At 44.2% G+C, this 24238-nt stretch overlaps 1 protein-coding gene across 3 annotated transcripts in view; it reads left to right on the plus strand.

Annotated features, from left to right (window-relative positions):
• FBXO11 (F-box protein 11) overlaps window positions 1-24238 on the plus strand; it is a 2134039-nt gene that overhangs the window by 816278 nt on the left and 1293523 nt on the right. The gene's annotated exons all lie outside the window — the stretch shown is intronic.

The following is a 24238-nucleotide window of genomic DNA, read 5'->3' on the forward strand; positions in this document are numbered from 1 at the left end:
GGTCCGGAGCCGCTGAGCAGGCACCGGCTTCTGAGGGTGTAGTCAGACCTCAACATTTGTATATCAAACTGACGACAGCTGCAAAACCAAAGACAAAAGCAGCTTCTAAAACTAAAAAACCGACGCATGAGCCACGTGCACAAGCCTCTATGCCTAAAAAAACATGATCAAAATGGCTGAAGACCTTTACCTTGATCCGGGGTACCCATCCCCCTCCTGATAAGAGGCCTAGGCAAGACAATGATTATGAATCTTCAGATCAGGTTTCTATTTCTTCTGATTCCTCTTCTGATCAGGAATTATATCCATACCTCTCTATGAGGATTCTGATGCTGAGGAGTTATTCTATCTGCATCTCCTCCTGGGGATTATTCATTTGGAGAAACCTTGCATACTTTGAGGGAGCATTTTCACTGGGAGAGTCAAGACTTCTCAGAATCAAAAGAGAGGCTCAGGGATTTCCTCCTTCTTCCTCAGCACAGGCCTTTAGCCATCCCCCGTGTTTTAGACATTGTAGATGATGTAAGTTTGACCCCTGACTCCTTACCTCCAGCTCCCAGTAAGCCTGACAGATATTACAGGGTCCCTGACTCATATACATTTTTATTTAGAAACCCTGCTGCTGATCATGAAACTATTTCACAGAGTCCAAAGGGAGTTAAGGCCTCAACAGCAAAAAATCCTACCCCCTCTGACAGAGATTCAAGGGCATTGGACAGGTGGAGAAAAAAGGTTTATACATCTGCAACCTTGGCAATCAGGGCCTTAAACTGTCAATTTCATATGCTTAAGTACCAACAACATGTTATGGGATTGCTGAAACAGAAAATTATGTTGATTTCAAAATGTGCAGAAAATAAAGAAATGCAGGAATTATTGCATGCAGCTGAACAGGTTGGAAAGCATACTTTGCAATGTGGTTTTGATTTCTTTGAGGCCTCCTGCAGGGTCACAGTTACTGGATCTGTGATTAGGAGGCATGCCTGGTTAAAGGAACAAAATTTACCTGGTCATGTTAAAGCTAAATTGCTAGATGCCCCTTTACAGCATGATTCTCTGTTTGGTATTAAGGCAGAAGAGGTTTTAAAGAAAATGGAAGACAAAGCTAAGTCTATGCAAACTGTTAAAGACTTCTTACATGTGCAGCCACCAAGATTCAGTAGACACTGACCTACCAAAAATTAGTCCTTTCCTGTGTCAGAGCTCAATGGGAAAAATCCAGATGCCTTAAGGGTTCCAGATACCAGGTGCAAGATTCATACAGGTCAAAGCAATGGGGCGCCTCCACCTCCAAATCTGGAGGAGATAAAGCGCAAACCTACAGAAAGCAATCCCAATGACTTCCCACTGCTTTCACCAAGCTCTTATCTTTTGGCAGCACCCATAGGGGGAAAATTAGCACTTTTTGCTCAAAATTGGCACTTAACCCATGACAAGTGGGTACTAAACATTGTATCACAGGGATACAGATTCCATTTCCACACTCTGCCAATGGCAAATGGTTGGCCAGATCTGCCAAAAATTCAATGGGCAGAGGCAGAGAAACAGGTTACGTCCCTCATGGATATTGGGGCCATCCAGACAGTACCAGAACAGGAAAAAGGACAAGGTTTTTACTCAAGACTGTTCTTGGTACCCAGAAAGACAAGGCCTGGTGGCCAATACTGGATTTATCGATGTTGAAACACATACCTGGACATTCCAAAATTCAAAATGCTGACTTTGCAGCAGCTTCTGCCCATGCTGGGCAAGAATGCTTGGCTGGTGACTTTAGACCTAAAAGAGGCATACCTGTATGCCCCAATAAGACAATCATGCAGAAGATACCTCAGATTCAAGGCTGGCTTAATGCATTACCAATTCTCTGCACTGCCCTTTAGCTCATCTACTGCGCCCAGGGTCTTTACAAAGTGCTTGGCACCAGTAATTGCATTTTGCAGACAAAAGACTATACAAATATATCCTTATTTGGCCGACTGTATCATTGAAGCAGAGAACAAGGACACTCTTCTTCGACACCTGGCATTTGTGAAAAGGCTTCTAATGTGCCTAGGGTACACAAACGAAAAGAAATCACAACTGGTACCTTCTCAAAAGACAACATTCCTGGGTGTAAGCTTGAATACAACTGCCCAGATGGCTTACCTCACGCCAGACGAGCAAAGGCAACTGACTACTTACTTCAAACTGATGGCAACAAAAACCCAGTCTTCTGCAAAACTAATTCTGCAGGCTCTGGGCTTCATGGCATCCTGCAGCCTACTGATTCCATATGCAAGACTGCATATGAGGAAACTTCAGTGGTACCTAAAAAGTTTGAGTCAACATTCACACAGTCTGGAATCAATGATTCCTCTCATTCCCTGCCTGCAACAGGAGTTTCTGTGGTGGGCAAAGGCATGTCACCAAAAGGACGGCCATTCACTCTACCCCCTGCCAGCCAAACCATAACAACAGACTCATCAGATTATGCCTGGGGGGCCCACATGGCAGGAAGATGTATTTAGGGCATATGGTCACCAAAACAAATGCATCTGCATATCAACCAGAAAGAGATGCTAGCTGTTCAAAATGCCCCAACAGCCTTCAAGGACTTACTTCATCCAGGACAACTACCAATAAAGACGGACTACACCACAGTCATGTGGTATATAAACAAGCAAGGAGGCACACACTCATACCCCTTCTGCAGATTAGCCATGGCACTGTGGAACACTGCTTTGATGTACCAAATGCATCTTCAAGCTCAATTACTGCCAGGAAAACAAAACACTCTGGATGACGATTTAAGCACAAACCTTATGGACCCTCACAAGTGGAAACAAAATCCACAAGTCTTCAGCATGATAAGAGAAATGGGGAGCCCTGACATAGATCTATTTGCCTTTCCTCAAAATTTAGATTCTGCACAAGGACTTATCACAGACAAGCATGGAAAGTGGACACCCTATCCTTAAGTTGGAAAAACCTGCCAGTTTACACCTTTCCTCCTCTGCCTCTTCTCCCCAAGGTCCTCCTAAAAGTCAGACAAGAGAAACCAAAGATGATACTAATTGCCCCGGACTGGCACTGCCAATACTGGTACCCAATCCTAAGGAACTTGTCTCATCACCCACCTTGGACCTTGCCTCAAAGACCACAACTACTGTCCCAGCAAAACAATCAGATCCTGCACAATCAACTACAGACTCTGAACCTGGCAGCATGGCTGATCATGTAGTTATACAAACAACCCCTCTCAGTAAAGCTGTGATGGATGTCATTTTGGAAGCCAGAAGGCCTAGTAGTAGAAAATCTTATGCTGAGAAATGGAAGAGTTTCTGTGCTTGGAATCAAGCACAAGGAACTGATACAGCAGAACCAAATATTCAGATATTGCAATACTTAACTGAAATGCTTGACAAAGGCCTATCTTTGAACAAAAAGACAAGAGTGTTCCGTTTAAGCTTGCTCAGCAAAATCACAACAATAACTAAGAGATGAGCGATGCACCACACCATAAAACGTATCTCAACGATTTATTCAGAGCTGTATCTCAGCAAGACATAAAACAACAAACAACGGATTAGCGCTTTCAGTTATCAAAGCCTTCTTCAGATCCACATTCAAAAGCCACATCTTAATCTAATATAAAGCTTATAGCAGCCAATGACAAAAAACATGTAAACAAGCTGTTTTGCTCTAACCAATACAAGTGCTTATACAAGCATTTCATCATCCAATGTGTTTCGTTATTCTAATCAGACTTTAATTGCTTAAAAATCATTGGTTTACTTTAAACATTAGACAAAACCTAGCTTTAACTAGCAAGTTAGGATGGAAAATGTAAATTAAACTTCACTTTCTCAAACATCATTGGTCTGGTCTAGCAAATGAAAGCAGAAATTTAAATCAGACTTTGCTTGCTTAGAAATCATTGGTTTGCATTAGACATTAGACAAAACATAGGGAACTTGTATCAAAAAAAGTATTCCCTGTCGCTTTCATAAGAATAAAAACCAAATTATTCCAAGTTCACTCATCAAAAAGTGCGGTTCTATAAAGACATTTAACAAAACATATCTTACTAAAATATAAATAATTAAAACATTTTAGCATTTAAAAATATGTATGCAAAGTCCTTAATAACAGTGCTAATAAAATATAATATTCAGACTTTTTATAGCTCCTAGGGTTTGTTGTTTGACATCTTCAACGATAGTGTTTGCTTATACTATTAATGTATATTTTTTCTGCTTCTGTTTAATAATTTTTATGTAGGTAGTATATATTACATAATTTACAGGTATATTTTATATTTTATTAGCACTTTGTTGTTAAGGACTTTGCATACATGTGAAGTTTTAATTTACATTTTCCACCCTAACTTGCTAGTTAAAGCTAGGTTTTGTCTAATGTTTAAAGTAAACCAATGATTTTTAAGCAAGTAAAGTCTGATTTACATTTCTGCTTTCATTTGCTAGCTGAGACCAATGATGTTTGAGAAAGCGGTCTAATTTACATTTTCCATCTTAACTTGCTAGTCAAAGCTAATTAGAATAACGAAACACATTGGATGATGAAGTGCTTGTATAAGCACTTGTATTGGTTAGAGCAAAGCAGCTTGTTTACATGTTTTTTGTCATTGGCTGCTATATGCTTTATATTAGATTGAGATGTGGCTTTTGAATGTGGATCTGAAGAAGGCTTTGCTAGCTGAAAGCGCTAATCCGTTGTTTGTTGTTTTTTGTCTGGTTGATATACAGCTCTGAATAAATCGTTGAGATACGTTTTATGGTGTGGTGCATCGCTCATTTCTTAGTTATTAAAGGCCTATCTTTCTCATCAATTAAAATCCATGCCTCTGCCATTTCGGCTCATTACAATACAGAGCCACCAATCTTTTCTCATCCTTTATTAAAGCAGTATTGTAGATGAGCCAAAAATTTAAGGCCACCTAGATCACCATTGCCTGCATGGGACCTCAACTATGTATTGGAAAAGCTCACCCTGCCTCTATTTGAACCAGCTGCTACCGCTGATATAAAGTTCTTATCATGGAAAACAGCTCTGCTACTAGCAATTACTTCAGCAAGAAGAGTTTCAGAGCTAGAGGCCCTCATGGCTATAGAGCCATCATATTTTACCCAGACAGGGTATCTCTGAGTACAAACCCTACTTTTATGCCTAAGGTGGTTTCCAGTGTGGCTCTTAACCAAGCAATTCATCTGCCATCCTTTTATCCAAATCTGCAGAACAAGGGGGAGAGAATTTTACTTAAGCAGGACTAAAGCTCTAAGAAAAACTGAGCAATTACTAGTGACATATGCTGCAGGATCAGAGGGCAACGCTATTTCAAAGCAGATAATTTCAAAGTGGATAAGCCACTGCATCCGCTTCTGCTACTTACACCATGGTAAACCTGTGCCCAAGGGCATTAGGTCTCATTCCACCAGAGCTGCAGCTACTTCAGTAGTCTTTCTAAGGGGAGTACCAACCAAAGACATTCTAGAGGCTGGTACTTGGAGTTCTGTTCACACCTTTACAAAGCATTATCATTTGCCTCTTTACTCTAAATCCAGAGAAGGCTTTGCCACTGCAGTTCTGCAGGTCCTTATAGCCGCTCCTAATGTTGTTTAGCTCCAGCCTCCCAACCATAGCTTTGGGATTCTACCCAAATGTGATGACTGCAACAGTGAAACACGAAGAACATAGTACAGTTGTGTACACTTACCATAAATGTAGATGTTCGAGTGTATTCACTGTTGCAGTCTGGGTTACCCGCCGACCCTCTTTCTTCTCTATTATTATACCTCTTCTTTCCTTCACTATGCTTAAAAGCCTTTTTGGTGCATTTGCTTTTAGTTGGAGTTAAATGTTTTAGTGTGTACTAAATTACGTGTATATATATGTTCATCATGTAACCCTGCTGCAGTCATCACACTTGGGTTATCCTGTCGTCAGGCGGTCCCGCAGTCGGCTGGAATTCCAAAGTCTTGGTCCAGTGTCAGTTGCTGTCGCTTCTTCCCTGACGTCAGTGCGCCAGGGGTATATATAATGCAACCGACGCCATTTTCTCCAGTCTTTCTTGCCGCGCGGTGCCCGAAGCAGAAGCAGTTCGCAAGTGCTGGTCGACCGACTACTGAGATTTTCGAATTCAAATTTCAGACCGAAGTCTTCTATAAAGCTAAGTACCCCGTTGCTGAAACTTTTCTTGCCTCAGACCGATGTCAGAAAAAGTTAATAATTGTATTTCTTGTGGGAAGCAAATACCTCATAAGGATTTTCATTCTTATTGCATACCTTGCCTAGGCCCAGACCACAACGTCACTAGTTGTCGTTTTTGTGCTAGGTTTAATAAGCGTACTATTAAAAGGCGCTTTGATTTCGCACAACACTACTTCGGTAGGAAATTTAACTACACCATGCCGTCGGAGCAACCGACTACCGGCTTGCACAAAAAACGCAAGGATAAGGACAGACAGCCCAGGCCTAAGCCAGATTCCGAGGCCTCGACTGGCCTGGTCTCCGGTCCTCAGTGAGGCTTCGACGCAGCCCCTGACTACCGCAGATCTGGAACCTGAGACCGCTTCAGAATTTTTGACTGAATGTACCAGGTCAACGCAGCCGTTTAGTGCAGGCCCCACCGATGACATTGCTGAAAAAGATGTCGGTGCTGCAGAAACGCCATCGGTTTCTGAAGGCATTTTCAGACCGACGACACTCACCATTAAATCGTTTTCTAAGACGAAGACTCCTATTAAATTTAAAAAGACTGCACTTCAGTCCCCTGTTCAAGGCCCCATGCCTAAGAAACAGATGCTCAAAATGGCTGAAGATTTGATCACTAATCAGGGGGTTCCCGGCCCCCTCCTGACAAAAGGCCTAGACAAGAGGGAAATTATGCATCCTCTGAACAAGTTTCCATTTCTTTAGACTCCTCTGAGGACCAAGATTACTCTTTCTCCCCTTATGAAGATTCTGATGCTGAGGATCCCATTCCCTCAGCTTCTCCTCCTGAAGACTACTCCTTTGGGGAAACTTTACACACTATGAGGGAACATTTTCACTGGGAAGGTCAGGACTACTCTGACTCAGAAAAGGCTCAGAGTTTCTTTTACTCCCCCAACACAGACCACTTGCCATCCCACCAGTTTTAGACATTGTGGATGATGTTTACTTAGAATCCAGTTTTAACCCTGATTCTCTTCCTCCTGCTCCGGCTAAGCCTGACAGATATAGAGTGCCTGATTCCCACAAATTTTCTTTACAAAAGCCCTGTTGCTGACCCAGAGACAATCTCCCAGGGTCCCAAGGGGGCTAAGGCTTCTATAGCTAAAAATCCTGTACCTTCTGAGAGGGATTCCAGAGCACTAGACAGGTGGGGGAAAAAGGTTTACACCTCAGCCACTCTAGCTATGAGGGCACTAAATTGCCAATTTCACATGCTTAAGTATCAGCAATTTCTAATCTCTCAGTTAAAGCAAAAAAATGACCACTCTCCCTCAGCAATCTGAATTGAAAGAAATGCAGGATCTGTTGCATGCCACTGAACAGGTGGGCAAACATACCTTACAATGTGGGTTTGATTCTTTGGAGGCCTCCTGCAGAGCAGCTGTCACTGGGTCTGTTATATGTAGGCATGCTTGGTTAAAGGAACAAACTCTACCTGATCATGTTAAAGCAAAACTTCTAGATGCTCCCTTACAGCAGGATGTTCTTTTTGGGGTTAAAGCAGAAGAAGTCTTAAAGAAAATGGAGGATAAGGCAAAATCTATGCAGACAGTCAAAGATTTCCTACAGGTACAGCGCCCTCGCTTCAGCAGAAACTGTCCAACAAAAAATTGGTCCTTTCCAGCTACAGACAGACCACAGAGGGGCAAATACAGATGCCCAAGGGGCAGAGGACAACCGCAAGCCCAGTACAAACCTCGCCAATGGGGCACTACAACACAGAAAGGAGGAGAAGACAGGTCCCAATCTACCAGAAGGCAAACTCAATGACTTGCACCTCATCTGGCCAAGCAACACTCTCTTGGCAGCCCCCTTGGGAGGAAAACTCACACTTTTTTTAGACAGCTGGCACATTGTCACAAAGGACAAATGGGTCCTAGACATAATTTTACGAGGATACAGATTCCATTTCCACACCTTGCCAATGAAAAGAGGAATGCCAAACCTGCCACAAAGTCAATGGGCAGAGGCACAAAAGCAAATTACAGCTCTCATGGACATGAGAGCCATTCAACTGGTACCTACTTGTGAGCAAGGTCAAGGATTTTACTCAAGACTTTTTCTAGTGCCCAGAAAGGACAATGCCTGGAGACCATTTCTGGACCTTTCAATTCTAAACACCTTTTTGCAAGTACCCAAATTCAAGATGCTAACACTACAGCAGCTTCTTCCCATGTTGGACAAGGAAGCATGGCTAGTAGCGTTGGACCTCAAGGAGGCATACCTGCATGTCCCTATCAGATAAAGTTGCAGAAGATACCTCTGTTTCATTGCAGGTTCAACCCATTACCAATTCTCTGCACTGCCCTTTGGCTTATCTACTGCACCCAGAGTCTTCACAAAATGCCTGGCACCAGTAATTGCATACTGCAGACAAAGAGGAATTCAAATATACCCATAACTGGACGACTGCCTCCTCCAAGCAGAAAGCAAGGACATTCTATTACATCATCTGGCTTTTGTGAAACATCTACTAAATTGCCTGGGGTACACAGTAAACGAAAATAAGTCAAAACTAGTACCCTCACAAAATATGCCATTCTTGGGTGCCAGCTTGAATACAACGGCCCAGAAGACTTATCTGATGCCAAACAAACAACTACAACTGACTCAATATTTCAAAACCATGGCAACAAAGGCCCAATTAACTGCAAGAAAAATTCTGCAGGCCTTGGGCTTCATGGCATCTTGCATACTACTAATACCATTTGCAAAGCTGCATATGAGGAAATTACAGTGGTACCTAAAAAGCGTATGGTCTCAACACAGCCACAGCTTGGACACAATGATATCTCTCATTCCCTGCCTACAACAGGAGTTTCTATGGTGGTCACAGGCATGTCACCTCAACAAGGGTCAGCCTTTCACCTTGCCCCCAGCCAGGCAAACTATCACAACAGATGCATCAGATTACGCCTGGGGGGCTCACATGGCAGGACAGTGCGTTCAAGGCGTATGGACTGCAGATCAAAGGAATCTGCACATCAATCAAAAAGAGATGCTAGCTGTACAGAAAGCTCTGACAGCCTTCAAGGATCTATTACATCCAGGACAATTGACAATAAAGACGGACAACACCAAAGTAATGTGGTACATAAACAAGGGGGTACCCACTCCTACCCTCTGTGCAGGCAAGCAATGACCTTATGGAACACAGCTCTGGCTTACCAAGTTCAGTTACAAGCTCAATTCCTGCCAGGACAGAAGAATACATTGGCAGACGACCTCAGCAGAAACATCATGGATCCACACGAGTGGAAACTAGATCTGCAAGTATTTACAATGATAACTCAAAAATGGGGCCTTCCAGACATAGACCTGTTTGCCAGCCCTCAAAACTATCAACTAACAAAATTTTGTACAAGGGCACTTCACCATCAAGCGTGGAAAGTGGACGCACTTTCTTTCAGTTCGAAAAACCTGACAGTATATGCCTTCCCTCCATTGCCTCTCCTCACAAAGGTACTTCTGAAAGTCAAAAAGGAGACCTCGACTGATTCTCATAGCCCCAGACTGGCCATGCCAGCACTGGTACCCGCTATTGAGGAATATGGCCCACGGCCCACCATGGATATTACCACAAATTTCCCATTTACTCACACAACAAAACAATCAGATTCTTCACAGCCAGCTCAAAACCTTAAATCTGGCTGCATGGCAAATCAACTAAGCATCCAGCCAGCTCCTCTTTCCCAAGCAGTTGTGGATGTTATTCTGGAAGCTAGGAGGCCAAGCACCAGGAAGGCTTATTCGGACAAATGGAAAAGGTTTTGTGCCTGGAACCAATCTAAAGGCCAAGACACAATTCGGCCTCACATGCCTCACATTCTACAGTATTTAACTGAGATTGTTGCACAAAGGACTTTCTTTCTCCTCCATTAAAATCCATGCTTCAGCTATTTCGGCCCACTACAACCCGGATCTATCCTTATTTTCGCATCCACTTCTAAGGCAGTTCCTCAGAGGGGCAAAAAACTTTAGACCCCCCAGGAGAGCACGTACACCAACATGGGACCTCAATTTTGTTCTGGAAAAACTAACGCTACCTCCCTTTGAACCATCTTTCTCTGCAGATCTTCAATTCCTGTCATGGAAGACTGCCCTGCTGCTAGCAATAACTTCAGCTAGAAGAGTCTCAGAGCTACAGGCACTAATGGCAGTGGGAACCTTTCCTCATTTTTCATCAAGACAGAGTTTCTCTGCGAACTAATCCTTCCTTTATGCCTAAGGTGGTTTCCAGTGTGGCTTTAAATCAAGCCATCCACTTACCCACCTTCTTCCCAAATCCACAGAACAAAGGTGAGAGACTCCCGCATTCCTTGGACATTCACAGGCAACTTCGTTACTACTTGGACAACTCTAAGGCTATCAGAAAATCTGACCAGCTCTTTGTATCCTATGCTACAGCTTCTCAAGGGAAGGCTATATCAAAGCAAACCATTTCCAAATGGATAGGTCATTGCATACGTTTTTGCTACACCCATCATGGAAAACCAGTTCCTGCTACCATTAGGCCCCACTCTACCAGGGCAACAGCTACTTCTACAGCCTTTCTCAGGGGGGTTCCAACCAAGGAGATTTTGGAAGCTGCAACTTGGAGTTCAGTACACACCTTTGCCAAACACTATCACTTACCACTTTACACTAAGACCAGGGCGGGCTTCGCCACTGCAGTTCTGCAGGGCCTTCTAGCCTTTTCTAACCCTCTATGATACCTCCACCCATCCTTAGCTGTGGGATTCAACCCAAGTGTGATGACTGCAGCAGGGTAACACGATGAACATAGTACAGTTTTGTACCTACCATAAATGTAGATGTTCGAGTGTACACCCTGCTGCAGTCCAGGTTACCCTCCCTCCATCCCCTCTGACCTACTGGCTAAATCTCTTCAATACCTTCCTGATGTATTTGCTTATAGCGGAAGGGATTTTGTGTTTGTGCAAGTTTACTCAATTTGGTACTAATTACTGACCACCTTTTTGGGGGTACCTGACATCTGGGGCAAGAAAAACTGAAGAAATTGGCATCGGTTGCATTATATATACCCCTGGCGCACTGACGTCAGGGAAGAAGCGACAGCAACCGACGCAGGACCCAGGACTTTATTCAGGCCGACTGAGGGCAACCTGCCAGCAGATTACCCAAATGTAATGACTGCAACAGTGAATACACCCGAAGATCTACATTTATGGTAAGTGTACACAACTGTACTGTCTCTCTACGCTCTGTCTTGCCTATCCCTCCTTTTAGGTTCATACATTAGTACTGCGTTAGCTACCCTTGTTGGCCATTTTAAGCCTAGACAACTATATATCATGCAAGAATCAAACCCTGCACCTTGTATTTGTAAGGTAAACACCAACTATTATGCCAAACTCCCGTTTCATTTAAATTAATCTTTCTTTTCTCTTTTTCTCTATACTTTCCAGTACTCTTGAATACTGTTGTTAGTATTTTCTTTCTCTCTTCCTTTTCTACAATTGTGTAGCTTTAAATTACCATTGCTGGCACATCTCCTAATCACTCACTCTTCCAGTAGTTTTCAAAAGAAATGGGTTGGAGGAAGAATGAAAATGGACACCACAGATGGAACATTATGGTGAGTACATAACTTCATTATCTGATGTTGTCAATTTTCATTCTGTTCTCAACTTATGGGACAGAGTCACCAGCTACTTAAAATCCCGGGTGGATTAAAGGAAGGATATTCCTGATCACCATTGAACCAAATGATACCCAAATGATGCTCAGCCCCTGGACACCAGATCCAATTTGTAATGAGTAACAAAGGTATGTGGAGTAGTCCAAGTTGCTGATACACATATGTCATACATGGATGCTCCAGATTGGAAAGTTGAAGTTGTCATGGATCTAGATGAATGAGCTTATAACGGTTTTGATAAGGGAATGGCCAATTTGTTATAAGTAAGAGAATTTTAAACTGTTAGCAACATCTGGCAAAAGCTACTTTGGCAACTGGTTTCTCTATTACTGAAAATGAAACAGGTAATTGCTCAGTTTTCCTGGCATTTTTCGTTCTATGTAGGTAAAAATGTAATTGTCTGTGAACATCCAGTAAGTGTAACATGTATCCATCCTTGTTAGCAAATTTAGGAAAGAATACTGGCAAATTAATGGACTGATTGATATTGGAGTCTGACACCACTTTAGGGAGAAAGTATGCATTAGTTCGCAATATAACTCTATCCTTGTGAAAGATCAAAGTATGGAGGTTTTGAGGTCAGGCCTTGAATCTCAGAAATTTATCTGGTAGAAATAATGGCAACTAGAAATATCGTTTTCCAGCAGAGATACTTAAGGTCACATCTAGCTGCTGGTTCAAAATGAGGATGGATAAGTGCTTGCAGTACCAGATTTGAGGCCCATGGTGGAGTACAACCTTTAACAGAAATCCTTAAAAGAAGAGTTTCTCGCAAAAAAAAAAAAAAAAAGCTTTGCACAGCTTATGACAGCCAACAGAAGAACATTCAAACCCAATGTGAAAATTCGATATGGCTGCTACCTGGACCTTAATTGTTGAGGAAAGTACAGTTGTGTACACTTACATAAATGTAGATATTAGAGTGTATTCACTGTTGCAGTCATTACATTTGGGGTTATCTGCTTGCAGTAGCCCTCAGTCGGCCTGATGATGTCAGGTCGTTAGGGGTTTAAAACATGCAGCCAACGCCATTACATCAGTTTTTCTTGCCCCAGATGTCAGGTGACCCCCTAACGGGGAGCAATCAAATCTATAAATACAAGGATATACCTCCAACAAAAAAGCAAATACACCCAAAAGCTTGTAGAGCATAGTAAGTGAGAGTGGAGGTATAGCCAAAAGAAGAAAGGGGGCTGGAGGGAGGGTAAAGTACAGTTTTGTACCTACCATAAATGTAGATGTTCGAGTGTATACCCTGCTGCAGTCATCACACTTGGGTTATCCTGCCGTCAGGCGGTCCCAAAGTCGGCCCGAATTCCAAAGTCTTGGTCCGGCGTCGGTTGCTGTCGCTTCCTCCCTGACATCAGAGTGCCAGGGGTATACAAGAGGCATCCAACACCATTTTCTTCAGTTTTTCTTGCCCCAGATGTCAGGTGCCCCCCCAAACGGTGGTCAGTAGATAGTACCAATAATAAAAAGTGTAGCCTAAACAAACAAATCCCTCCAGCTCTAAGCAAATACACCACAAAGGTTGTAACAGATTTTAAGGTGTAGAAAGGTCTTAGTTAGGTCAGAGGGGATGGAGGGAGGGTAATCTGGACTGCAGCAGGGTATACACTCGAACATCTACATTTATGGTAGGTACAAAACTGTACTATGTTCATTGTGCTACCGTGCTGCAGTCTTCACACTTGGGTAGAAACCCAAAGCAAAGGATGGGAGGTGGAGTCAAACAGGGTTAGAGGAGGCTAGAAGGCCATGCAAAACTGCAGTGGTAAAGCCAACTCTAGTCTTCGAGTAAAGTGGTAAGTGGTAATGTTTGGTGAAGGTGTGTACTGAACTCCAAGTTGCAGCTTCCAGAATATCCTTGGTTGGCACCCCCCTGAGTTAGGCTGTAGATGTAGCTGCTGCCTGGTAGAGTGGGGCCTTATGCTAGCAGGAACTGGTTTTCCATGGTGGGTGTAGCAAAAATGTATGCAACGTCCTATCCATTTGGAAATGGTCTGTTTTGAGATAGCCTTTCCTTGTGATGCTGTAGCATAGGCTACAAAAAGCTGGTCAGATTTTCTGAAAACCTTAGTTTTATCCAAGGAGTAACGTAGCTGCGTGTGAATGTCCAAGGAATGTGTCTTTCTCCGTTCTGTGGATTTAGAAAGAAGGTGGGTAAATGGATAGTTTGATTTAGAGCCACACTGGATACCACCTTAGGCATAAATGAGGGGTTAGTTCGTAGAGAAAAGTACAGTTTTGTACCTACCATAAATGTAGATGTCCGATAGATATGCAACTGCAGTCATAACATATGGGTTGTCCTGCCTCAGGCAGCCCTCAGTCGGCCGGATTCCAAAGTCTGGGTCCGACGTCGGCTGATGTCGCATTTCTCTCCGACGTCAGAGCGGCAGGAGTACATAAGCATCAGCCGACGCCATCTTCTTCAGTGTTTCTTGCCCCAGGTGCCAGGTGCCCTCCAAGGAAGGCTGTAATCAATTTGGAAGACAAAACAGGTTTCCAGACAAATAAATAAGCAATAAACAGATACACCATAACAGATATCCCCAGCTAAGGATAAAGTACAGTTTTGTACCTACCATAAATGTAGATGTCCGATAGGAATGCATCTGCAGTCCTTACAAATGGGTTGTCCTGTCGTCAGGCAGCCCTTCGGTCGGCCGGATTCCAAAGTCTGGGTCTGGCCTCGGCTGGTGTCGCACTTCACCCGACGTCATAGCTGCAGTTATTCGGGTATAAAGGCATCAGCCGACGCCATTTTCCTCAGTGTTTCTTGCCCCAGATGCCAGGTGCCCTCTAGGAAGGCTAAATTTGGATAAATGCAAATGGTTCCAAATAGTAGAGAGCAAACAAAAATAAGCATGTATGTACATATATACAAACAAACAAATACACCATAATAGATTCCCCCAGCTAGCTACAAGATGGGCAAATACCCTAGGAGTACCACAGAGGGGAAGGAGGGTGGGTAATCCTGACTGCAGATGCATTCCTATCGGACATCTACATTTATGGTAGGTACAAAACTGTACTATGTCCTTCAAGGATGCATCTGCAGTCCTTACAAATGGGTAGAATACCATAGCCAAACTGGGGGAGGAGGAGAAATAAGATTATGGTGTAGTTAAGATCCCTTGCAAAACAGCAGTGGCAAAACCTGCTCGGGATTTGGAAAATAAAGGTAGGTTATAATGCTTGGCAAATGTATGCAAGGAGCTCCAAGTAGCAGCCTCTAAAATGTCTTTGGTAGCCACTCCTCGAAGAAAAGCTGTGGTAGTGGCTGTAGCCCTTGTAGAGTGAGGCCTGATGTTTTCTGGAGTTTTCTTCCCATGGTAGGAGTAACAGAATCTAATGCAATTTCCTATCCACTTGGAGATTGTCTGTTTTGAAATTGCTTTTCCTTCCATTCCTGTTGCATATGCTACCAGTAGCTGGTCAGTTTTTCTATTGCCCTTGGTCCTGTCCAGGTAGTAGCATAATTGTCTATGTACATCCAAGGTATGCAACAGTCTTTCTCCCCTGTACTGTGGGTTGGGGAAGAATGTAGGTAGGTGGATAGCCTGATTTAAAGATACTCTGGAAACCACCTTTGGCATAAACGTAGGATTTGTTCTCATGGACACTATCTTGATGGAAGATCAGGAAGGGCTGTACTGCCATTAATGCCTGTAGCTCAGATACCCTTCTTGCTGAAGTGATTGCAAGCAGGAAAGCAGTTTTCCATGATAAATATTGCAATTCTGCTGTTGCTGCTGGTTCGAAAGGAGGGAGTGTTAACTTTTCTAGCACAAAGTTCAAGTCCCATGCTGGCAATGGTGGCTTTCTAGGCGGTTTTACATTTTTAATTCCTCTCAGAAACTGCCTGAGTAGAGGATGTGAGAAGACTGGAGGATTCAAGTCGTATTCAGCTGAAATAGCTGATGCATGAATCTTAATGGAAGAATAGGACAGGCCATTGTGGAAGAGCTCTGCCAAGTATTCCAGGATGTTGGCTATGTTTACCAGTGACACATTTTCTCCTTTTGCAGTACTCCAAATGTGATATCTCTTCCATTTTGCTGAATAATTTTTTCTTGTTGAGGGTCTGCGAGCCTCCAAGATAATGTCTTTAACCCTTTGGGATAAATTTGGGTTATTTGGTCTTATGCAATGTTCCAGGCAGTCAGCTGCAGTGTTTTCAGGTTTGGATGCAGAGTGTTGAAGTTGTTCTGTGTCAACAGCAAAAGAACTAGGGGTAGAGGCCATATTTGTTCCCGAGACATGCTCCTCAGTAATGGATACCAATGCTGTCTTGACCAGTCTGGAGCTATCAGGATGATCCTTGGACGGTCTTCTTTGATCTTCAGTAGCACCTTGTGCATCAAAGGAAGTGGTGGAAATGCATATGCTGTCAGGTTTTTCCAACTGAAGGATAGGGAGTCCACTCCCCAAGCAAGTGGGTGGTACGTCCTTGTGCAGAATTTCTTCAGTTGGTGATTGTGTGGGGATGCAAATAAGTCTATTTCTGGTAGCCCCCATTTTCTTGTAATGGTTTTGAAGATGTCCGGATGCAGCATCCATTCGTGGGCATCCGTGGCAGTTCTGCTTAGTATGTCTGCTAGAATGTTTTCTTTTCCTGGTACAAAAATTGCTTGTAACTGAATCTTGTAGCTCAGGGCCACATTCCAGAGGTCCATTGCCATCCGACAGAGGGTACGAATGTGTGCCTCCTTGTTTGTTGATGTACCACATAACTGTGGTGTTGTCCGTCCTTATTAACAGTTGGCCTTGTCGAAAAAATGGTCTGAATGTCTGGATTGCCAGTTTTACAGCCATCATTTCCTTTTGATTTATGTGTAGGTGCAGCTGGTCTTGAGTCCATAAGCCTTGTATGCACTTGTCCAGCATGTGGGCCCCCAACCGAGGTCTGAGGCGTCCGTTGTAATGGTCTGGCTGGGTTGAATGTTATGGAAGGGCAGTCCTTTGTTTGATTGACAGGCCTGAGCCCACCATTGGAATTCTTGTTTCAGGCATGGAATTATTGGAATTTGGGTTTCTAGGCTGTGCTTGTGCTGAGACCATAAATTCCTTAGGTACCACTGTAACTTTCTCATATGTAGTCTGGCATGTGGGACCAAAATTATGCAGGATGCCATGAAACCCAAGGCTTGCAGGACTTTTCTTGCTGTTAGCCGGTTTTGCTTTGTTAATGCCAAGAAGTAGAGAGGTAGTTGCTCCTGTTTTTCTACTGTTAGGAATGCCATTTGCTTTGATGTGTCCAGCTCTGCACCCAAAAAGGTTATCCTTTGGGATGGTATCAGCCTTGACTTTTTTGTATTGACTGTGTATCCCTGGGCTTGCAGTAGATAAATGACCCTTTTCAAGTCTTCTGCTAGCTTGTTTTTGTTGTCCGCTTGTAACAGGCAGTCGTCCAGGTAAGGGTAGATTTGGATTCCCTGAAGCCTGCAATGAGCAATTACTGATGCCAGGCATTTCGTGAACACTCTGGGCGCAGTAGATAAGCCAAAGGGCAATGCTGAGAATTGATAATGCTCTGATCCTGCAAGAAATCTGAGGTATCTTCTGCAATTTGGTCGTATGGGGACGTGCAGGTATGCCTCCTTGAGATCTAGAGTTACCAGCCAACACTCCTTGCCCAACATGGGAAGAAGCTGCTGTAAGGTCAGCATTTTGAATTTTGGGACAATGATGTATGTGTTTAAAGCGGACAGGTCGAGAATAGGCCTCCATTTGTTTTCTTTTCGTGGTACCAGGAAGAGCCTGGAGTAAAATCCTTGGCCTTGCTCGATAGATGGTACTTTTTCTACAGCTCTCATCCTTAGCAAGTGAGTTATTTGTTTTAGAGCTTCTGTCTTTTGATTTGGAGGTAGGTTTGGAATTCCTCTCTTCCTTGGTAGAGTATGGAAATGAAACCTGTAACCTTGGTCTATTATCTGCAAAATCCACTTGTCTCCTGTGATGTAATGCCAGTTTACTGAAAATAAGGCTAGCTTCCCGCCTAAGGGTGTCTCTAGTTGTTCCCTGGTAGGCGGTGCCAGAGTCAAGTCACTGTGATTGTCCTGTAGTAGTGGTGGTGGCTGAGGCTGTGGCTGTACCTCGTTGGTTGTTAGCCTGCCACTGACGTCCCCTGTAGGCACCTCTGGATTGACCTCTGCCTCTTGATCGCCTATTCCTGCCTCTCTGAGCTCTGGAGGTGTCTGGAAAGGACCAATTCTTGGAGGGCCAATTCCTGCTAAACCTTGGAGGTTGGACCTGTAAGAAATCTTTGACCATCTGGACAGATTTTGCTTTCTCTTCCATCTTCTTCAGCACCTGTTGTGCAGGAGAACCAAACAAGTTGATCTTGTCTATGGGAGCATCTAGTAGCTTTGATTTGACATGGTCAGGTAAGGTCTGCTCTTTTAACCATGCATGTCTTCTGATCACTGTGCCAGTCATGGCTGATCTAAAGGAAGCCTCCAGTGCATCATAGCCGCATTTTAAGGAATGATTACTGACCTGCTGAATGTTATGTACCATTTCCTGAACAGATTTTTTGTCTAATGGTTCATCTGGGGACAGCTTTTTAGTTAATTGATCTAACATAAATTCCTGATACTGGATCATGTGGAATTGACAGTTCAAGGCCCTAGCTGAAAGAGTAGCAGAAGTGTAAACTTTTTTACCCCATCTCTCTAAGGCCCTGGATTCCCTTTCAGAGGGGAGGGGGTTCTTGGTAGAGGTAGCTGCCACAGCCTTGGGTCCCTGGGATATAGTTTCTGGATCTGCAAAAGGTGCCTTATACAAATGATAATGAGTGTCCGGAACCCTGTAGTACCTATCGGGCTTAGCAGGGGCCGGAGGAAGAGAGTCAGGAGCAGTACAAGCATCATTGAAAGCATCATCCACAACAGTAAGTACTGGAGGAATGGCTAAAGCCCTATGCTGTGGCAAATGCAGAAAGGTTCTAAGCCTTTTCCTAGAGTCTGAAAAATCCTGGCCCTGCCATTGAAATTGTTCCCTCATAGCATGCAAGGTTTCACCAAAAGAAAATTCCTCAGGCGGAGAGGCAGAAGGAATGGACTCTTCAGCATCAGAGTCCTCATAAGGAGAGAAGGGGCCTCTGGAGGGTCAGTATTATCTGATTCATCAGAGGAGCCATCTGAAGAGACTGGCTCAGGGGGCTCTACTATAGTCCTCTTCTCTGGAGGTGGGTGAGAGGCCCTGTCTTGGTGTGGTTGAGATCCCCGGATCAAAGAAATGAGATCCTCTGCAAGACTAAGCATTTGAGAACTAGAACTGGGCCTGTGAGAGGGGGTCTTAGCAGGCACAGTTTTGGTAGTTTTTGCTGCTTTTAGCCCTGGCAAAGGCCTTAATCGACATGGATGCTGGAGGCCTAGCAGCTCCACGTGCAGGGGTAGAAATATCCAAAGGGATAGTATCTGATAAATCCTGAGAACCTGCAGGAGCAGGTGGGATTTCCGTAGCAGATTCAGCCAAACTGGAAGAGGCCTCGGTAAGTGGCAAGCTTTTGGCCGAAGGAAGAACCGTGGACTCGGTTTCAGCCGAAACCGAGACTCGCGGTTGGCTTAACCGCGGTTTCGGCCGAAACCGTGGACCGCGAGTGTCGGTCCTTTTCTTTGCGTTTTTTAGAAATTTGTGTCGTCGGAGTATCCGATGGCATAATATAGGCGAAATCGGGGCCGAAAAACTCTTCAGCAAATTCAGACAGACGCCTAAGCGTTCGTCGGTTGAAAGAAGCACAGGCCAGACAAGCTGCTACGTCGTGGTCTGGGCCTAAGCAAGGTAAACAGTAAGAGTGGAAATCTTTATGAGGTATTTGTTTCCCACAATTTAAACAGTTATTCACTTTTTCTGACATCGGCTGAGGCAAGAAAGAGTCCCCAACGGGGTACTTAGCTTTTTAGAAGTCTTTGTAGAAGTATTCGGTAGTAGTAATCTCTGGTTCTGACCGACCGGCACTTGCGAACAGCTTCTGCTTCGGGCGCCACGCGGCAAGAAAGACTGAGGAAAATGGCGTCAGCTGATGCCTTTATACCTGAATAACTGCAGCTATGACATCGGGTGAAGTGTGACACCAGCCGAGGCCAGACCCAGACTTTGGAATCCGGCCGACCGAAGGGCTGCCTGACGACAGGACAGACTGCAGATGCATCCTTGAAGGACATCAGGGAGAGGAGTGGACCCAAGGCATAGAGGGGAAGGAGGGAGGGAAAACCCGACTGCAGTTGCATATCTATCGGACATCTACATTTATGGTAGGTACAAAACTGTACTATGTCCTTCAAGAATGCAACTGCAGTCATAACATATGGGTTGAATACCACAGCTTAGCTGGGGGAGGTGGAAAGCTCTAAGAAAAGGATGGTGTAGCTATCAATCCCTGAAGGACTGCCGAAGCAAAGCCTGCTCTGGATCTGGAATATAAAGGAAGGTTGTAGTGTTTGGAGAATGTATGCACGGAGCTCCATGTGGCAGCTTCTAGAATGTCTTTTGTAGGCACCCCTCTTAAGAATGCTGTAGAGGTGGCTGTAGCTCTGGTAGAGTGTGGTCTGATATTGGCTGGTACACTCTTTCCATGGAAGGAATAACATAATCTGATGCAATGTCCAATCCATTTTGAGATAGTCTGTTTGGAAATTGCTTTTCCTTGTACACCAGGGGTGTAAGCTACAAAAAGCTGATCAGACTGCCTATTGGCCTTGGTTCTGTCCAGGTAGTAGCGAAGTTGTCTGTGAATGTCCAAGGTATGCAACAGTCTTTCCCCTTTGCTCTCAGGATTGGGAAAGAAAGTAGGCAAGTGAATTGCTCGATTTAAAGAAACCCTAGATACCACTTTTGGCAGAAAGCTAGGATTGGTTCGTAAGGAGACCCTGTCTCTATGAAAGGTAATGAACGGTGGTATTGCCATTAGGGCCTGTAATTCCGAAACCCTTCTTGCTGAGGTAATTGCCAACAGGAAAGCTGTCTTCCATGAGAGGAATTATAAATCCACAGAAGCTGCTGGCTCAAAGGGGGGTAGAGTCAGTTTTTCTAGGACAAAGTTGAGGTCCCAAGCTGGTACTGGGGCCTTTCTTGGTGGCTTGATATTCTTGATTCCTCTAAGAAATTGCCTTAACAAAGGATGTGAGAACACAGGTGGATCAGTGTTGTATCTAGCTGAAATAGCTGAAGCATGTATTTTTATAGAAGAATATGAGTGTCCATTCTGTAGCATATCTGCCAAGTATTCCAGGATGAGTGGGATGTTCAATAATGATGCATCATGACCCTTGCTGGTATTCCATATGCTGAATCTCTTCCATTTTGCTGAATAAACCTTTCTGGTGGATGGTCTGCGGGCTTCTGTTAATATCCGCTGAACTTCCTTGGAGAGAGATAGATTGAGGTTATTCATGGAATCTCCCAAGCTGTTAGCTGGAGCGTCTGAATGTTGGGATGTACTTGTCTTGAAGTTGTTTTGAGTCAAAAGATGGGGCCACTGGGGAAGGGCCCATTTTTTGCTGTGGCATATGCTCCGTAGTAGTGGATACCAGTGTTGTCTTGGCCAGTCTGGAGCTATTAGGATCCCTTTTGGCTTCTCTGCTTTGATCTTTAGTAGTACTGTGGTCATCAGTGGCAGAGGTGGGAATGCATAAATCTTTAGGAAGTTCCAGTTGAATGAGAGAGCATCTGTTTTCCATGCTTGTGGATGATATATCCTTGAACAGAACTTTTGTAGCTGATGATTGAGGTGGGAGGCAAATAGGTCTACGTCTGGCCTGCCCCATGTCGAGGTGAGTCTTATGAAGATTTCTGGATGTAACCTCCACTCGTGGGGGTCTAGAAAATTCCTGCTTAGGCTGTCCGCCAGCACATTGTCTTTGCCTGGAACAAACTGGGATTGCAACTGTATGTTTAAGCTCAGTGATTTCTCCCAAAAATTCATTGTCAGTCTGCAAAGGGGGTAAGAATGGGTGCCCCCCTGCTTGTTTATGTACCACATGACAGTGGTGTTGTCTGTCCGTATTAGCAGGTGGCCTTGCTGAAGTTGTTGTCGAAAGGCCTCGATGGCATGCATGACTGCCAGCATTTCTTTTTGGTTGATATGCAGATGTGTTTCCTTTGGAGACCATTGTCCTTGAATACATCTGCCCTCTATGTGCGCCCCCCCCCATCCAAGGTCTGAGGCGTCTGTGGTCATTGTTTGTGTTATTTGTGGTTTTTTGAATGACATACCTGTGTTTGCCTGTCTTACCGTGGCCCACCATAGAAATTCCTTTTGTAGGCATGGAATGAGCGGTATGGTTGTCTCTAGGTTGTTGCTGTGTTGAGACCATAAACTTTTTAGGTATCAGTGAAGCTTTCTCATGTGTAGTCTTGCTAATGGAACCAGGAGAATGCATGATGCCATGTAACCCAGGGCCTGTAGGAATCTCCTTGCAGTCATCTGGGTGAGCTTTGCCAATCCTTTGAAATAATAAGTTAACTTCTTTTGATTGTCTTCTGTCAGGTAAGCCATTTGAGAGGTTGTGTCTATATTGGCTCCTAAGAAAGTAATTTGCTGGGATGGCTGCAGTCTTGACTTTTGGAAGTTGACTGTGTATCCCAGAGCTTGTAGCAATTGAATGACATAATCCAAGTTTTTTGTCAAAATCAGTTTGTCGTCCGCTTGTATGAGGCAGTCATCCAGGTACGGGTAAATTTGGATCCCCTGGAGCCTGCAATGAGCAATTACTGAAGCCAGGCATTTTGTAAACACTCTGGGCGCAGTAGATAAGCCAAATGGCAATGCTGAGAATTGATAATGCTCTGGCCCTGCAAGAAATCTGAGGTATCTTCTGCAGCTGTGTCTGATAGGGACATGCAGGTATGCCTCCTTGAGGTCCAGAGTAATCAGCCAAGACCCCTTGCCCAGCATGAGAAGGAGTTGCTGTAAGGTCAGCATTTTGAACTTTGGTACTATGAGAAAGGTATTTAATGCGGACAAATCCAGTATTGGTCTCCATTGTGTTTCTTTTCTTGGAACAAGGAACAGTCTTGAGTAAAACCCCTGGCCTTGTTCTTGTTGTGGAACTTTTTCTATTGCATTGATCTGAGCAAGCAGAGAAATTTGCTTGAAAGCCTCTGCCCTCTGGTTTTGCGGTAGGTTTGGCATGCCTTGTTTCCTTGGTAAGGTATGAAAGTGGAACCTGTAGCCTTGGTCTATAATGTCCAAAATCCAATTGTCCTTTGTCAATCTGTGCCAATTGTCTGAAAACAGAGATAATTTTCCGCCCAAGGGAGCTTCTGTTTGCTCTTTGGTTAGCGGAAGTAGAGGAAAGTCATTGGGACTGTCCCTGTGGGGCAGGAGAAGCCTCTGTGTCACTTCTTTGGTTTGCTGGTTGCCATTGTCGTCCCCTGTAGGAACCTCTGTATTGTCCTCTTCCTTGGCCACGCCTGCTTTTGCCCCTTTGAAATCTTTCAGGAATAGGAAAGGACCAGTTTTTGGAAGGCCAATTCCTGCTGAATCTGGGTGGCTGAACCTGGAGGAAATCTTTGACTGTCTGCTTGTTCTTTTCCAAGGGTGCATCAAGAAGTTTTGCCTTAACATGATCTGGTAGAGGTTGTTCTTTTAACCATGCATGTCTACGAATGACCACCCCTGTCATAGCTGCCCTACATGAAGCTTCCAATGCATCATATCCACACTGAAGGAAGTGATTGCTAACTTGCTGAGAGTTGTGTACAGCCTCCTGCAAAGACTTCCTATCTAAAGGATCAGGAGAGGCCAAAGTTTTCTGTAAATCATCTAACAGGAAATCCTGATATTGAAACATATGAAAGACAATTGAGAGCTCTCATAGATAAAGTAGTGGAGGTGTAAACCTTCTTCCCCCATCTCTCTAATGACCTAGCTTCCATGTTGGAAGGCAAAGGATTTTTGGAGGTGGTAGCTGAAACCCCTTTCGGCCCCTGTGAAATAGTTTCTAAATCAGCAGCATGGGCCCTAAAGAAATGAGAATGTGTTTCAGGAACTCTATAGTATCTGTCCGGCTTGGCAGGAGCAGAAGGAAGAGTATCAGGGGTAACACTGGAGTCGGAGTACAAATCATCCAAAACACATCAAGCACAGGAGGTATAGCTAAGGGCCTGTGCTGGGGCTTTTTAAGGAAGGTACGAAGGCGCTTTCTGGAATCAGAAAATTACTGGCCTTGCCACTTAAAATGTTCCCTCATGGAATGCAGAACTTCCCCAAAAGAAATATCCTCAGGAGGGGAGGCCGAGGGGATGGAGTCCTCTGCATCTGAGTCCTCGTAGGTCTGGAAAGGCTCTTCCTGGCTATCGGAGTGGCCAGAGGCCTCAGAATCGTCATCTGAAGGGAGAGGGTCAGTG

Source organism: Protopterus annectens, chromosome 6.part0, assembly GCF_019279795.1.
Source record: "Protopterus annectens isolate FY-2018-M chromosome 6.part0, PAN1.0, whole genome shotgun sequence".
Lineage (NCBI taxonomy): Eukaryota > Metazoa > Chordata > Ceratodontiformes > Protopteridae > Protopterus > Protopterus annectens.